The 5,985-nt window shown below is 30.2% G+C and overlaps 1 long non-coding RNA gene across 1 annotated transcript; it reads right to left on the minus strand.

Moving 5' to 3' along the window:
• Positions 1 to 1,950: 1,950 nt before the first annotated feature.
• On the minus strand, positions 1,951 to 2,451 carry LOC130501741 (uncharacterized). Its single transcript, XR_008939865.1, has 3 exons — positions 2,352 to 2,451; positions 2,215 to 2,263; positions 1,951 to 2,106 (listed from the first exon to the last, which is right to left on the minus strand). It is a non-coding gene; the product is annotated as an uncharacterized LOC130501741 (long non-coding RNA).
• Between the last annotated feature and the right edge of the window lie 3,534 nt (positions 2,452 to 5,985).

The following is a 5,985-nucleotide window of genomic DNA, read 5'->3' on the forward strand; positions in this document are numbered from 1 at the left end:
AAATGAAACGCAGCGTGATGGTCTGTGATTCCGGTTGGGCTTAATTTGTGTTTTATGCGGCCCATTACATCGATGACCAAGCAAACCCTAATCCACTTGCAGAGACCTCGCCTTCGTCCTCCCTGTCTCCATCGGCACCGAGCGTGACGAAACGGAATCTGTTTTAACTTCTAATTTGTTTTTTATTGTATTTCTTCCACCGTCGAAGAGCAGAACCGCCTCTGTTTTCTCTGGGTCGGCCAAGAGGAAGCATATCATCGTATGAGGGAGAGAAGAATAACAGAGGGATGATGAGTGATACGCGTAAGGGCTACGCCACCGTTGAAGATCTAACAAAAATACCCATAACCGGAGCTTCAAATATTAATGGCGGCGGGAGGAAATCACTTGGAGGCGGAGGGGAGAGAAAATTACTTGGTGGTGGTGGTGGTCGGAGTTGGTGTATCTAACAGGGGCCTCCTTCTGTCAACTTCTCCATGACACCGAGCGGCTTCAGTTTATAAACAGCATAAGAAAAGGTCCTCTTGGTGCTTATATCAAACATGTCATTGAACTCTTATTTGAGGTTTCAGCTTCCTTATTTCATCTTTTGTCTGCAATAATGTTATACCATTCACATATGTGAAGTTGAATTTGATTTGGTTCTTGCAGACAAGGCAATCCTTTACACCAGAGCCAATGACGTTTACACCAGAACAAATAAACAGAAGTTTTTTGTGACAGCTTAAAGCTATCCCACTTGGTTTAGCTATTTATGATTTACTTCTGGTCATGCTGGTTTATTTCATTAACCGGTTTGTCGGTTCACTCAACCATCATATCAATACAAGTCAGACCTAGATCTAGACAACATTAACAAGGGACTAACGCCCGAGACATTATCCAACATGAAAAGGGTTCACAGCCGAGTCCTCACCTTAGCCGTTCTCGACGTCGCAGATCCAGATCTAGAAGAAGTACACAGCCACACAACCACATATCTGTACCCTCATACTCAAAGGAAGATGGGGAACAAGATTAGTACCATATCTATCACACCCCGTGCCAAATCTCTAAGAGGGAGAAGAGGACATGTAGATCAAAGGCTTACCGGATAGATCTGAAAAGTGTGAGATTTGGGTCTGGAGAATTCCAAAAACGCCGACTTGGTCTGCTCACAACCACCACCACCACCAGTTCTGATCGCCGGCGAGGAAAGAAAGAAAGAGAAGAGAGATCTCGGAGAGAGAGAGAGAGAGAGGAGTGTGACGGCTAGGGTTTCCGGTCTCCGGGAAATCTCTGCAGAGCTCCGCTACCAGTTTCTGAATAGGAGAAAGGGAGGAGGAGGCAGCTCTATTTATAAGAAACTGCAGGAACCCTACGTCTCATTGGCTATTGGGTCGTAGAGAGGCCCGTTATCCTTAAAAAAAATTGGGCCAGGAACTGGGATGTTACAATTAGGATATAAGTTAAGGTTCCTAATTCTAATAGGTTTAGGATTAAGATAAGTTCCTAGATCACTTTGTATTAGGTAAAAGTTAAGACCTATATAAAGAGACCTACAATGTAAGATGATCTCAAGAAGTTAAGAAATATAAAACGAAGAAACTGTTTTATACAAAGCCTTGCATACACACGTTTGATCCTTGAGACTTTATTTCCGGGTGGGTTTCTCAAGACAAGCGCTCTCAGAAAACGGCGGTGTAGATAGGTGAATTCCTCTCAATAAAAAATCGCTGTTTCCAAGGTGAAGATAAGAAACCGGGTTGTTTCCAAGGCAGTAAACAGTGAAACAGAGAGGTGACTACTATAAACGGAATCATTTCTGAGGAAATTACACTTCGACGAAAAAAGTTCCAACTTTAAACAACTTTGCATCTTGTTGACCGAAGAAATTATATAACCATGTGGCTGAGTTAAGCGAACAGCTAGCGAATCCCCTCCCCAAAACAACAAAAATTGGAGGCAATATGAGACAAATAGATGACCCGAGAAGAAAAAAAACAAAAAAAAGCATAAACTTGTTTCAAAAGAGCCAGTGACATCTCTCACTTTTACTGCCTCTACTTCATAGACAAGCCACGAATTCTAGGCACATCTTCCTTCTTTAGTCCTTCCCCTGAGTATCTGTTTATATCACATCCAGAAGCAAGAGAAACAAAAACAGGTTAGTTTATAGTAGATATTATGCTGAAAATGAATCATCTAAAGACATAATAATCAACTGAGATATACCCAAGAGATGGTGAAATTATGAGTCTTCTCTTATCACCAGCTCGCATCCCTGAGAGTATTAAGAGATTCATCAATTTCTTTTTAACATTTATAAATTCAGTTGACATAACCTTACTGGTTAAAACATCATTCAATACCTTCAACACCCTTACTGAGACCTTTTATGACCTTTTCTCCACCTGCAAACAAACAAAAATCGCCTTAGCGAACAAAAGGATTGTCTGATCGAAAAAAAAAAACAAGAAATGCTCTCTTCTTCGTCCTTCTTAAAGATACAGAGATGGATACGAAGGAGGTAAAGAGAGAGCGATTCTCTCTCTAGAAGAAGAAACTATTTATTTTAAAATCATTTTTTACATCTCTTTGCCAATGTCTACACCTACGTATATAAAGAGTGAAGAGTTGCAACCAATAGTTGCAATAGTTAACCAAAAGTTGCAAAGATTAATGAAGAGTTGCAATGGTTAGTAAAGAGTTACGATGGTTAATAACCAAAGATTGCAATTAATTAATATGGTTATTACCAAATGTTACAAACATCAGTAGTTGCAATTTTTTATTTCTCTAGTTGCAATTTCATACTAACAATTGGTAATGGTTCACATGAAACATTTCACCTATTAACTTAAATATATAACATCAAGCTCTTTTGTTGTTGTCAAAATAATTTTGTTTTTCCTCTGATGCATCTTTATTTATTTCTTTGATCTTACTTTCTTGTTTGATCATCTTCTCTGTAACAAATACATGCAATATATTAATCGAGATACTCTAGAATAAGATAATAGTTATTTAGTGCATATTTGGTGCTTGGAAAGAAGAAATCGCGTCAACGGAAGAAGAATGTATCAAGGAGGAGAGTTTTTTTGTTGACGCAATCAAATCTAGATATCATCCAGAGATAAGATTTCGTAACGAAATTTTCTACATTTTAGGAATGCCATAGCTGTTTTGGTAGAAAACGTTTTCTACAAAGTAGACCAAAAGTAAAGCAACAGAATTTTGTATTCTTTGTAGAGTATAGCGAAAGAAGATTGATAGAAAACAATGGAAAATAGTTTTAGTTATTTGTAGAATAACTAAGAAAGGATAAAATATGTATTCTCTATTTTCAAGAATTATGTAGAAGTGGCAATAGTTGTTTTGTACCAAATAGTAGATCAACAGATAAGTCGCGACATTATACCTAGAGTAGAAATTGTCTACAATTTAGGATATAGATTTTGAAAATAATAGACCATTTTTAACGTGTTTTCTTAAAATAATTAATAGTTTTTCCAAAAAAAAACAGAAATTAGAACCAATAATATCTATACTATTAAAATAGAATCATTTTTATAATTCAGTTCTTAATCTTTTTGAAAATTTTATTTTCTAGATATTTGCACCATATCTTTCCAAACAATCATTCATGTTATTAATTATTTGAAAGCAAGAACAACATCATCTTAAATACTCATGAGATTTTTAGTTCAAAAAATATTTATATGAGTTAAAAGACTTTAAAAACTTAAAATGTAGACAATGAACAAAATTACTATAAAGTCAACCACACATTAAACCATAATTATTAAATACTAGACAAACGAAGTATTTAGACTATTTTTTGTTATATATTCTATTAAAACATGAACATGACCTATTAATAAATGTCATGTCCAACTAATTATTTTATAACTACATTTAAATAACCATAGCCACCTTTTAAATATTCATTCATTCATACATGTTATGTTTAATTATTTATTTATTCTATTAATAATAACCAATTTCATGCGTTTAATTTATAACCTCCTTCTTTCCTATATTCTAGGAACCCATAACTCTCATTTATACTAACTAGAACTAGAATTTCAACTCGCGCTACGCGCGAATTTATTTCAATAAAAATATTTTAGTTTCATAATGATATCAAAATAACATGTATATGATTTATTTACATCTTCTGTGAAATCATATATAAAATTATACATTTTAAATAATTAATATTAGGTATCTTTTGTCTTGTATATGTATATGTATATGTATGTTTGTAAAAGTATTTATCTTAATCATATTAAGAAAAAATTGTTTAATGCGTGTTAACTAATACTATACCAGTATAAATAATTTATTATAAGTCTTTATCTATTTTTTGAATAACATAAATTATTAATTCATATGCACAGTGTCGATTTTTTCTTTACATACTTATTGTGTGCATATATCTTTGAAATACTCTTATTTACTTATTTGAAATGCATATTTAGATTTATGTTTTGATCGTAATATAGTTTTTGATAAGATTTAAATAAAATTAAATATATTTTTTTGAATATAAAAAAGAGGAAATAAATATATAGTTTTAACAAATGTTAAGTAACATTTTATTTATTAAAATATTTAATATTATATATATCTTCTATTTAATCTAGTTAGGGTATTATTGATCTCGGGACTATGATGTTTTATTAGCTCACATGTATTTTTTATTGTTTAGAAGTTTGTCACAATTTCATTGTTTCTATTTTACTGATTAATATTTCTTAGATAATATCATTTTAACTGATGAATGTAAAATGAATATACTCTGTATTTATTCTTTTTCTTGTCACTGTGAATATACTCTAATGTCAATATTATGTGAAAATAATAATATTAATTTCAACTAATTTATTTGGTGAACCTCTTTAGTTTTTTTATGTTTTCATATATTTTATTAATCCTTCGAATATTTTCCTTTGATAAACTCGTATTAAATTATTTTTTATTGTTTATGTTTTGTTGATTACTTTAATAAAGTTTCATACGTATGGATCCTATAACTTTTCCTGATGAATTACATTAAATACTTATGAAAAAATCATTATGTACCTTATTCTAAAAAATCTTGTAGATAATATATATCATTAGGTTTATTTCAAAGAAAAAAACTATTTGATTAGATTAATGAAATTTTTATTATAATTTTAAAAAGAAATTGTCCAAAAAATAATATAATAGTGTTATTAAAGTTTTAAAGTAAATAACTATATTAATTCATTTGACTAATAGAGGCAGTTTGAGAATATATAGATAAATGGGCTAGTTAACAATATATTTCTTACATAAAAAAAATACTTTTATCAACATTTATACTACAATAAAACTTTTACGCTTATTGTAAATCAAATAATGATCTGGTTCAGACAAAAAATGACCGAAACGAACCATTATTTAAAAACAAAATCTTGAGCAAGTGAGTATAAACTTAGACTTTTTTTTTAAAGTTGAAACCTATTTAACTAAGAAAATTTAAATACAAAATTTCAGTTTACATATTTATTTATTTGATTAGGTTAACTATTTTGATTTTAATTATCTATTTTATTTTGATGTATATGTTATTTTTATTAAATGACATAATTTATGACAAATTTTATCAATATTTTTTGTTAACTTTTTAAAGACTTAGCACATATATCTAGTCAATTTTTGTAGTTTCTTTTTTTTTTGAAATTTGTTTTGTAGTTTCTTTTTGTTAGTTTATCTTAATTAATATATAAGTTTATTTTAATAGATTTTCTCCAGAAATTTCAGATTTAGATATATCTAGTCAATATTGAAACTTTTGAAAATATTAAACTAAAATAATGATTTCTTATATTATTATTAGTTGTTTTAAATCCTATGTGTTTTAAATCATTTTATAAATATTTTCAATAGCATATAACCTAAACTTTAGATATCTTGCATTATTAAGTTAATTATTATATTTGTAAGATATTTTATGTTAATTTAAAAATATATTAT

The sequence above is a fragment of the Raphanus sativus genome, unplaced genomic scaffold, assembly GCF_000801105.2.
Source record: "Raphanus sativus cultivar WK10039 unplaced genomic scaffold, ASM80110v3 Scaffold0274, whole genome shotgun sequence".
NCBI lineage: Eukaryota > Viridiplantae > Streptophyta > Magnoliopsida > Brassicales > Brassicaceae > Raphanus > Raphanus sativus.